Raw genomic sequence first — 11,384 nt, 5'->3', positions numbered from 1 at the left:
TAATCTCTCTGATTTTATCCTCATGCGTGATATACGTAGGAGGGAGCAATATACTGCTTGACTCCTCGGTGAAGGTATGTTCTCGAAACTTTAACAATAGCCCGTACCGAGCTACTGAGAGTCTCTCCTGCAGAGTCTTCCATTGGAGTTTATCTACCATCTCCGTAACGCTTTCGCGATTACTAAATGACCCTGTAACGAAGCGCACTGCTCTCCGTTGGATCTTCTCTATCTCTTCTGTCCACCCTCCCTGTTACAGATCCCACACTGGTGAGCAATATTCACGCAGTGGGCGAACAAGTGTACTGTAACCTACTTCCTTTGTTTTCGGATTGCATTTCCTTAAGATTCTTCCAATTAAACTCAGTCTGGCATCTGCTTTACCGACCATCAACTTTATATCATCATTTATTTTAAATCACTCCTAATGCCTACTCCCAGATAATTTATGGAATTAACTGCTTCCAGTTTCTGACCTGCTGCATTGTAGCTAAATGATAAAGGATCTTTCTTTCTATGTATTCGCAGCACATTACACTTGTCTGCATTGAGATTCAGTTGCCATTCCCTACACCGTGCGTCGCGTCAATTCGCTGCAGATCCTCCTGCATTTCAGTACAATTTTCCATTGTTACAACCTCTCGATATACTACAGCATCATCCGCAAAAAGCCTCAGTGCACTACGTATATTATCCACAAGGTCATTTATATATACTGTGAATAATAACGGTCCTAAGACACTCCCCTGCACCACACCTGAAATCACTCTTACTTCGGAAGACTTCTCTCCATTGAGAATGGCATGCTGCGTTCTGTTATCTAGGAACTCTTCAATCCAATCAAAAAATTGGTCTGATACTCCATATGCTCTTAATTTGTTCGTTAATCAACTGGGGGAACTGTATCAAACGCCTTGCGGAAGTCAAGAAACACGGCATCTACCTGGGAACCCGTGTCTATGGCCCTCTGAGTTTCGTGGGCGAATAGCGCGAGCTGGGTTTCATACGATCGTCTTTTTCGAAACCCATGCTGATTCCTACAGAGTAGATTTCTAGTCTCAACAAAAGTCATTATACTCGAACAGAATACGTGTTCCAAAATTCTACAACTGATCGACGTTAGAGGTATAGGTCTATAGTCCTGCACATCTGTTCGACGTCCCTTCTTGAAAACAGGAATGACCTGCGCCCTTTTCCAATCTTTTGGAACGTTACGCTCTTCTAGAGACCTACGGTACACCGCTGCAAGAAGGGGGGCAAGTTACTTCGCGTACTCTGTGTAAAATCGAACTGGTACCCCATCGGATCCAGCGGCCTTTCCTCTTTTGAACGATTTTAATTGTTTTTCTATCCCTCTGTCAGCTGTTTCGATATCTACCATTTTGTCATCTGTGCGACAATCTAGAGAAGGAACTGCAGTGCAGTCTTCCTCTGTGAAACAGCTTTAGAAAAAGACATTTAGTATTCCGGTCTTTAGTCTGTCATTCTCTGTTTCAGTACCATTTTGGTCACAGAGTGTCTGGACATATTGTTTTGATCCACCTACCGCTTTGACACAAGACCAAAATTTCTTAGGCTTTTCTGCCAAGTCAGTACATAGAACTTTACTTTCGAATTCATTGAACGCCTTTCGCATAGCCCTCCTCACACTACATTTCGCTTCGTGTAATTTTTGTTTGTCTGCAAGGATTTGGCTATATTTATGTTTGCTGTGAAGTTCCCTTTTCTTCCGTAGCAATTTTCTAACTCGGTTGTTGTACCACGGTGGCTTGTCATGGAGTGAACCAAGTCGCAGTAATACTTGGGGAGATCTTTGAGCATTTCTCTAACAATACTGTCTGAAACTCCCGCTTTCCTGTGAACGGAATTTTCGAACTTTTGTTCTAGGTGTACCCAATGATGGTCTATCGGATTAAGATCGGTGCTTTGTGGTGTAGGGAAAACCTTCTTGCTGAAGTACACAGTACCCACTCCCGAGTTCTCATAGCCGTATGTTTTGGATCTTTGTCTTGTCGGAAGTAAAAGACAACAGCAAGACCAAGTTTCTGTGCACTGCTAAGTAAATGGCCTCTCAACACAGCGATATACTTACGATGACCCGTGACAATAATTGCCAAGTCACCAACAGCAGAAGGTGCCATGCATCCCCAAACAATTACCGAGAGGGGTGGTGCAGTGGTTAGCACACTGGTCTCGCGTTCGGGAGGACGACGGTTCAAACCCGTGTCCGGCCATCCTGATTTAGGTATTCCGTGATTTCCCTACATCGTTTCAGGCAAATGCCGGGATAGTTCCTTTGAAAGGTCACGGCCGATTTCCTTGCCCATCCTTCCCTAACCGAAGCTTGTGCTCCGTCTCTAATGACCTCGTTGTCAACATGACGTTAAACACTAATCTCCTCCTCCTGTCCCAAACAATTATGCTTCCTCCTCCATCTCTTTACTGTAGGGAGGATATGTGACTAGAGCTCTGTATTTCGTTTCTGCACACTTTCCGCTTTTGCTCAGATCCAAACAAGTTAATCTTCGATTTATCAGAAAATAGCACAGTATTCCAAAATTTAATCGATTTATCGACATAATCTTGAATGTCTGAATTAGATGTTAAGAAGGAAATGAGAAAGGCGACACCAGATAAATGGTTAAAAGTGGCGTTGGTCGGTGGTGATGTACCTATTTTTTTCTTTCAAGTCATCATTCTTCTGACTGCTTTGATGCGGTCCGCTACTCCTGTGTCACTCTCTTCATCTCAGAGTAGCAACCCACGTCCTCAAATATTTGCTGGATGTAGTCCAACCACTAACTTCCTCTACAGTTTTTGCCCTCTACAGCTCTCTGTAGTAGCATGGGAGTTATTCCCTGATGTTTTAAGAGATGTTCTACCATTCTGTCACTTGCTTTTGTCGGTGTTTTCCATACAAGGGGCCCGTTCGAAAAATTCTGGGATATTCGTAATTTCGCGGCAATGGTCTGTTGGAGCGAAGCGCGCCTGGCATTCTTGAACACGCGTGTGTTTAATGTGTAACCCCTGGAAGTTTCATTGTTGTATGTCTGTTATTGTTTCGTGCTTTATCGAGTTGAACGTTATGCCGCACAGATGCCGAAATGCGAGATGGCAGAGATAGGGGAGGAACGTGTCTGCATTAAATTTCCCATGAAACTAAAGAAAACCTTTGCAGAGACACATCAAATGGCGCAAGAAGCCTATGGTGATGAGTGCTTAGGCCGTATTCGGTGTTACGAATGGTTTACTCGTGGTTTAGAAATGGCCAGACGGTAGCTAAAGATGTCCCTCTTTCAGGTCACCCTTCAACGTCCACCGACGACTCTCATGTCTGAAAGTCAACTAAACTGTGCGGGACAATCGATGACTGACTGTCCGAGAGATTGCAGAAGAATGTAACATTTCAGTTTGTAATGGTTCTTTATTTAGTGACCATTTCGGCACTCCAACCCCAGTTCTCGATACCAGTAATATCGTTCTACTTTTCTGCGAAGTAACAGACATATTTTTGTGACAATATTCACATTTGGTTTTATTAATGTATAGGTACTCCGATGTATCGATATATTACAGTGATATGGTTCTTGTGTGTATTCATTTCTGTGAGACTGTCATAATCTTTGACTTACTTGTACCTTTTTTGGCGCGAATGCGTGCAGAGCAGACTTTGTTTCACTTTGCAGAGTTCAGTTGTTATTTCGCTTTCTAAAAGAACAGTCAAGTCTTGTGTTCGGTTAAAGTGGAAATTAAATATATGAAGATTGACACAAAACTGTTTTCTTGATGATGTGACGATTAAGAAGAGGTATATGTGAATTTACAAGAAGTTTAATAAAAATGTGGATCGTGAACACCAAGTCAAAAATTATTTCTACCATACCATTGTTCTGATCTGGGATTGTTTGATCATTAAGAATTTCCTGAAAAACGCATTTGTTAGGTCTTCAAATATTGCTAAAATACAGATCTGGACCTTCTAGCAGTCAAAGTGGAACCAGCCTAGAATCAACAAGATGAGCCATAACAACTTCGACAAAATCTACGTGGGAATCCATTGAAGGTAAGTGCCAAAATTAATGATTTTTTTACAGTGACTTCATTTTTTCCATTCTGACGATACCATCCACAGTCAATAACTTTGTTGTTGCCCAATAAAGCGAACATATGCTGCATGAGCAACATTATTAATCTGAATTCTAACCTACTTTACAAGTGGTGGTATAGTTAGAAGTTGGATCATGTCATGAAATCCTGACACAACGTCTCGGAATGCATCGTGTTGCTGCCAAGTACATCCCATCCACCTGCACATTCATCCCTGTTGGTGCGTGAATTTTGCGCAAAAAACGAAATAGCTGTGCTGCCTCGCCCTCCGTAGTCTCCAGCCCTGGCTGCTGCTTACTTTATTTTATTCCCAAAGTTGAAAACCCCGTTATGAGGATGAAGATTGCAACAATATCAAGAGGCGTACCAAGAATGCTTCAGGAAGTGGAAACGGCGTTGAGCGCATTGTATCAATTGTGGAGGAGAGTACATCGAGGTAGACCATGCACAGTAAGTAAAAGGCAAGCGCAGAAACATTTGTGGATACAGTTGCGGAATTTTTTTGAACAGACTTTGTAAGTGACGTGCACTGAAGTGGTGTTTATGAAATGAGTGGAGCCTTGAGCTATATCCTGATGGCTAAAAGAGCCACACTAAATAAAAATACTATCTGACATTAAAATCAAAGTAAAAGATTGGGTCGCCACCATCTCTAGCCACACGACAAACAAGAGGTTCGACTGAGTTGGAAAATTAATTTAGTCAAAAGAAAAAAAATGATAAAAGAACATTCATTGTAATGTCACTGATTAAAAAATGGGATGTAATTATTACTATGATCCAGGGATTTTTGACATGCCGGCCAGGGTGGCCGAGAGGTTCTAGGCGCTACAGTCTGGAACCGAGCGACTGTTACGGTCGCAGGTTGGAATCCTGCCTCCGGCATGGATGTGTGTGATGTCCTTAGGTTAGTTATGTTTAAGTAGTTCTAAGTTCTAGGAGACTGATGGCCTCAGAAGTTAAGTCCCATAGTGCTCAGGGCCATTTGTTTGATTGTTGGCATAGGTCAAGTATTAAAATAAAGTAAAAAGTGCGTGAACTCTGAATAAAAGCAGCTTGCAGAACATTCTTAAAAACATGATCTGTTCTATTAAATTTGTTTTAAATAAAAGGGAACATTAATTATTGGGCCTGTGCGTATATGAACGCTGTGGATGGGCTAACAAGGAAACTACAAAGTAAATGACTTAGATTAGATTAGATTAGTACTTGTTCCATAGATCATGAATACGACATTTCGTAATGATGTGGAACGTGTCCGGTTAGACGTAGGTAAAGGAGACGTAACATCGTACACTGCATAAGACTTGGAACAAAAGTATTTATTTCTTAAGACATTGATATAAGACAGCTGTATAACTGCTCTTGCCTGGTAACTACGTACGACTGGTTGTGAAACGCTATACTATTCACAACAGAATCTCTTAATTTCGAATCGCCGTCGTAATTAGAGGGGGACGGGAAAGGTTTAATACTCGCATTCAGACCCACATTCACTCAAAGAACATTAAGGACGGCACCAACACCAAAATGCAACGAAGCTAGGAGGTTTGTTCCGCTGTGTTGAGAAATGATTAAATAAAAGAGTAAATCTGGATATCACCGTTTCATTTAAAGTTGAACCTCGGTTTGGAGAAACCGCCTCAACGTAGGCCACACATACACGCTTAACGCTCTTACCATGAAATCACAAACCACAAATGCAATTGAATAATCCGGACAGCATATATTTAATATTCCAAAATCTGAGCAATAAGTAAACTCTAGGACAGAGACAGGGGCCACAGGAAAGTTAAGCACACAGTTAACTCGTGTGGCCACGTGGTTCGCGGATACACAATCTCTAGGTACCGTGGCCAAATTTTAGCAACATTAAACCACACAGCCGCGAACAATTAACATTTTACAGAAGACAAATTTGAATAGCCGAAGGGTAATGGCAGAGGACCAACAAACTCTAATATTAATCCATTGGATGATTTCCAGTGGTCATATAGTAATGAAACAAAGAAAATTCACAAAGAGGCAAAAATTACCAAGATTCTGAAAAGATTAGAATGTATACACACCCAGTCGCAGGCACACAAACATTCACAATGAACCGAGGGCGCACTTCCTACGTGAGATCGCTTCAACACATGCAACACCTTTGTGTTACGTTCTTCTTACGGACCAAAGTCTGCATTAGGAATCAAACTGAAAGTCTGCAAAAGCCTTGCATTCCTTTCTGCGACCCAGCAAAACAATCTCTATAAGACAAAGCGAGAGGCCAAAATCTGCACAAGGTGCAAGTTCAGTTAGACTGAATTACTAAAAGCACCCCTCTCTCTATGAGACAAAGCGCGAAGCGGTTAAATCAACTCACCCTTCTTCGAAGAGACCTTGGCTGCAGACCCTCGGAGAGCTGGAAGCAGACTTCCCATCTCACACTAAAACTTCTCCCACATAACCCCGTGGCCAGGAAAATCCAGAGATGAGCTTTCCACCACAAACCTAACACCGGCAACTTTCTCACAAAGGGAGCAGACCTCTTTGCCTACCTGAAAACCACAAGGGATGGCCAGTCCGTAAGCCTACCGCTGATTATCTGCAGCAGACTAAACCACCGTACAGCAAAATGAAACACACCTCCATTCATTCACTCACGCATGTCAGAGTTTTGGAACAGGAGAACAAGGGATAGACATTTTATGGAATCATGGGCGTGAGTTGGGTTACCTATAAAAACATGGAAGACTTATAATGGCGTTATAGATGCGTTTGCAAGTCTGAACAGAACCAACATGACACCCATATGACGCTTGCAAATAGTAGAAAGAAATAGGCTAAGGCTAGATTGAGCTGTCTTCTCTGGTACGAAATTTAGGAACGAAAACACCCGAATTGTTCTGTAGGATGCAAAGTACACTGTAAAGCAAATAAAATGATAATGAAAGGGGAATATAGGACCCTTTCAACCTCATATTCCTTTCCTCATCGATTCAAGGAAGAACCTCCTCTTCATTTTTATTTATTTATTTATTTATTTACACGTCAAGTTCCGTGGGACCAAATTGAGGAGCAAATCTCCAAGGTCATGGAACGTGTCAGTACATGAACTTACAACATAAAAGTGATAACAGATAAAAATAAATGTTCCTGAATCTGAAAAAAAGTCAGTCCATAAGTTTAAGCAAACGCTATCAGCAATACAATGAGAATCAGCTTAATTTTTCAAGGAACTCCTCGACAGAATAGAAGGAGTGACCCATAAGGAAACTCTTTCAGTTTCGATTTGAAAGCGCGTGGATTACTGCTAAGATTTTTGAATTCGAGTGGCATCTTATTGAAAATGGATGCAGCAGTATACTGCACACCTTTTTGCGCAAGAGTTAAGGAAGTCCGATCCAAATGGAGGTTTGATTTCTGCCGAGTATTAACCGTGTGAAAGCTGCTTATTGTTGGAAATAAACTAATATTGGTAACAAGAAACGACAATAAAGAATATACATATTGAGAGGCCAATGTCAAAATACCCAGACTCGTGAACAGAGGTCGGTCGACAAGAGGTTCGTGCACTTTCTTTACCTTATCAGTACACCTAATTCAATTTTCAACATTCTTCTGTAGCACCCCATCTCAAACGCTTCGCTTCTCTTCTGTTCCAGTTTTTCCACAGTCCATGTGCCCTCCGCCACACACCGTTGGGTGGCTTGCGGAGTATAAATGTAGATGTAGATGTTGCACAGTCACACAATGCTGTGCTCCAAACCTACATTCTTAGAAATTTCATCTTCAAATGAAGGCCTATGTTTCGCACTAGCGCACTTCTCTTGGCCAGGAATGCCCTTTTTGGCAGTGCTAGTCTGCTTGTGATGTCCTTCTTGCTCCGTCCGTCATGGTTTACTTTACTGCCTAGGTAGCAGAATTCCTTAACATCATCTACTTCGTGACTACCAATACCAATGTTAATTTTCCCGCTGTTCTCGTTTCTGCTACTTGTAATTACTTTCTTCTTTCTTCGATTTATTGCCAATCAATATTGTGCACTCCATTCAGCAGATCTTGTAATTCTTTTTCGCTTTCACTGAGGACAGCAATGTCATCAGCGAATTTTATCACTGATATCCTTTCATCCTGAATTTTAATTCCACTCTAGAACTTTTCTTTTATTTCCCTCATTGCTTCTTCGACGTATAGATGGAACGGCAGCGGCGAAAGACTACATCCCTGTCTTGCAGCCATTTTAATCAGAGCACATGGTTCTTGATCTTACACGCTTATTATTCCCTCTTGGTTATTGTACATGTTGTATATTACCCGCCTCTCTCTACAGCTTACCCCGGTTTTCCTCAGAATTTCGGACATTTTGCACCATTTTGCATTGTCGAACGCTTTTCCCAGTTCATCTGAGTCCATATCTGCTCTTGCGACACCTTACAATCCAATGTAAACGTGTCTCGATTTTTCTTCAGTCTTGCTTGCGTTACCAATCGCGTCAGAACTGCCTCTTTGGTGCCTTTACCTCTCCTAAAGCCCGACTGATCGTCATCTAGCGCATCCTCAATTTTCTTTTCCATTCTTCTGTATATTATTCTTGTAAGAAACTTGGATGCATGAGCTGTTAAGCTGATTATGCGATAATTCTCGCAGTTGTCAGCTCTTGCAGTCTTCAGAATTGTGTGGATGATATTTTTTCCGAAAGTTGGATGATATATCGCCAGACTCACACATTCTACACACCAACACGAATAGTCGTTTTCTTGACTCTTCCCCCAGTGATTTTAGAAATTCTGATGGAATGTTATCTAGCCCTTCTGTCTTATATGGTCTTACGTCTTCCAAAGCTCTTTAAAATTCTGATTTTAATAGTGAATCCCCTATTTCTTCCAAATTCACTCCTGTTACTTCTTATTTCACACCAGACAAATCTTCCCCTTCATAGAGGCCTTCAATGTACTCTTTCCTAGAATCCGCTATCTCCTCTGCGTTTAACAGTGGAATTCCCGGCGCACTCTTAATGTTACCACCGTTGCTTTTAATGCCACCGACAGTTGTTTGACTTGTCTATATGCTGAGTCAGTCCTTCAGACACTGCTGCATTTTTTATTCTGCAATTTCACCTCAACTTCCCAGCACTCCTATTCATTTCATTCCTAACCCACTTGTATTTCTGTCTTCCTGAGTTTCTCAGAACAATTTTCGTTCTTTCATCGATCAACAGAAGTATTTCTTCTGTTACCCACTGTGTCTTCGCAGTTACCGTCTTTGTTCCCATGTTTTTCTTTCCAACTTCGGTGATTGCTCTTTTTAGATATGTCCATTCCTCTTCGACTGTATTGCCTACTGGGCTATTCCTTATTGCTGTGTCGACAGCCTTAGAGAACTTCAAGCCTATCTAGTCATTTCTTAGTACTTCCGTATCTCACTTCTTTGCGTAATGACTCTACCTGACTAATATCTCAAACGCCAGTCTGCACTTCATCTGATCCTATATCTGCTCTTGGGACACCTTAAAATCCAGTATCTGATTGCTAAATCTCTGCCTGACCCTGATGTAATCTAATTGAAATCTTCCCTTATCTCCCGGCCTTTAACAAGTATACATGCTCCTCTGTGATTCGCTATTACAAGCCGATATTTATTGCAGAATTCAATTAGTCTTTCGCCTATCTTATTACTACTACCAAGACCATATTCTCCTGTACCCCTTTCTTCTACTCCTTCCCCTACAACCGCATTCCATCCTCCATAACTGTTCTTCTCCCTTTGCTTATGGAACTACCCGTTCAATATCCTCATTCCTCTCTCTATCTCTTCATCCTCATCTTACGACGTCGGCATGTAATCCTAAACTATCGTTATCGGTCTTGGTTTGATGTCGACTCTGATGAGAACACTGAACTGTTCACAATAAGATGCTCTCAGTCCTGCCTTCCTATTCATAACGAATTCTACTTCAGTTACACCATCTTCTGCTGCTGTTGCTATTATACTATACTCATCGTAGCCGGCCGAAGTGGCCGTGCGGTTAAAGGCGCTGCAGTCTGGAACCGCAAGACCGCTACGGTCGCAGGTTCGAATCCTGCCTCGGGCATGGATGTTTGTGATGTCCTTAGGTTAGTTAGGTTTAACTAGTTCTAAGTCCTAGGGGACTAATGACCTCAGCAGTTGAGTCCCATAGTGCTCAGAGCCATTATACTCATCGTACCGAAATCCTTGCCTTGTTTCCATTTCACTTCACTGACTCCCACGATATCTAGACTGAGCCCTTGCGTTTCCCTTTTCATATTTTCTAGCTTCAATAATAATTTCACACTTCTGACATTTCACGCCCGACTCGTAGAATGTTATCCTTTCGTTGGTTATTCAGTCTTTTCCTCGTGGTCACCTTCCCATTGGCAGTCCCCTTTCGGAGATCAGAATGGGGTATTGTTACGGATTCTTTTGCCAATGGAGCGATCATCATGACACTTTTTCAATTGCAGGTCACATATCCTGCGAATGCAAATAATGTGTCTTTAATGCAGGAGTTTCCATTGCCTTCTGCATCCTCATGACGTTGACCATTGCTGATTGTTTGGCCTTCAGGGGCAGTTTCCGATCCCAAGGGAAAGAGATTGCCATGAAACTGTCCGATTCTCCGCCCTGCCTTACAGGGATAAGAAAAAGTGAGGGAGTTCACACCTTAAGTGAACACGCGTGCGGCGCACATGGGTTCCCAACATGTTTGTAGTTTTCTTTCAGTTTCATTTTTCTGAACTGCAGTCCTTTAAATATAATACTATTGTGTAACTCTGTTAGCAGTCTTCTGCTGTAGAAACTATCCCAGGGATTGAAACACGAGTAACAAGGAGGAGAATAATAAAAATGAAAGAAGTCGATTAGGAGCGTAGAGGGGATAGTTGTGGAGAATGGCTGTGAAGTACTTAGGGACCAATGAAGGTAATAAATAGACTTTTTTAAAATAACTTAAGCCTAATATTCCATTAAAAACATTCAATATACAGGCCCCCAAAAACTGCTTATATGTCATTGAAACATTGCATAATGAAAACATGTGCATTGCTTATCATGTCATATATTTGAATTTATCTCCTAAAATTGTAACAACTAGTTAGTAACACACAGTATTTCTGTACTACATATAATGTTTGTAATCTTATTTGTATGTAATTTTATTTATTCCGTTTTAGATTAATCTCATACAATAGCAAAGAGATATTTTACTGTACCCATATTGACTATACAGCAACTGTAAGTTAACATCGTTATGACTGTAAGTTCTTTGCAAATAT

This window comes from Schistocerca cancellata, chromosome 1 (genome assembly GCF_023864275.1).
Source record: "Schistocerca cancellata isolate TAMUIC-IGC-003103 chromosome 1, iqSchCanc2.1, whole genome shotgun sequence".
NCBI lineage: Eukaryota > Metazoa > Arthropoda > Insecta > Orthoptera > Acrididae > Schistocerca > Schistocerca cancellata.
Note: the sequence above shows the minus strand (reverse complement) of the source record.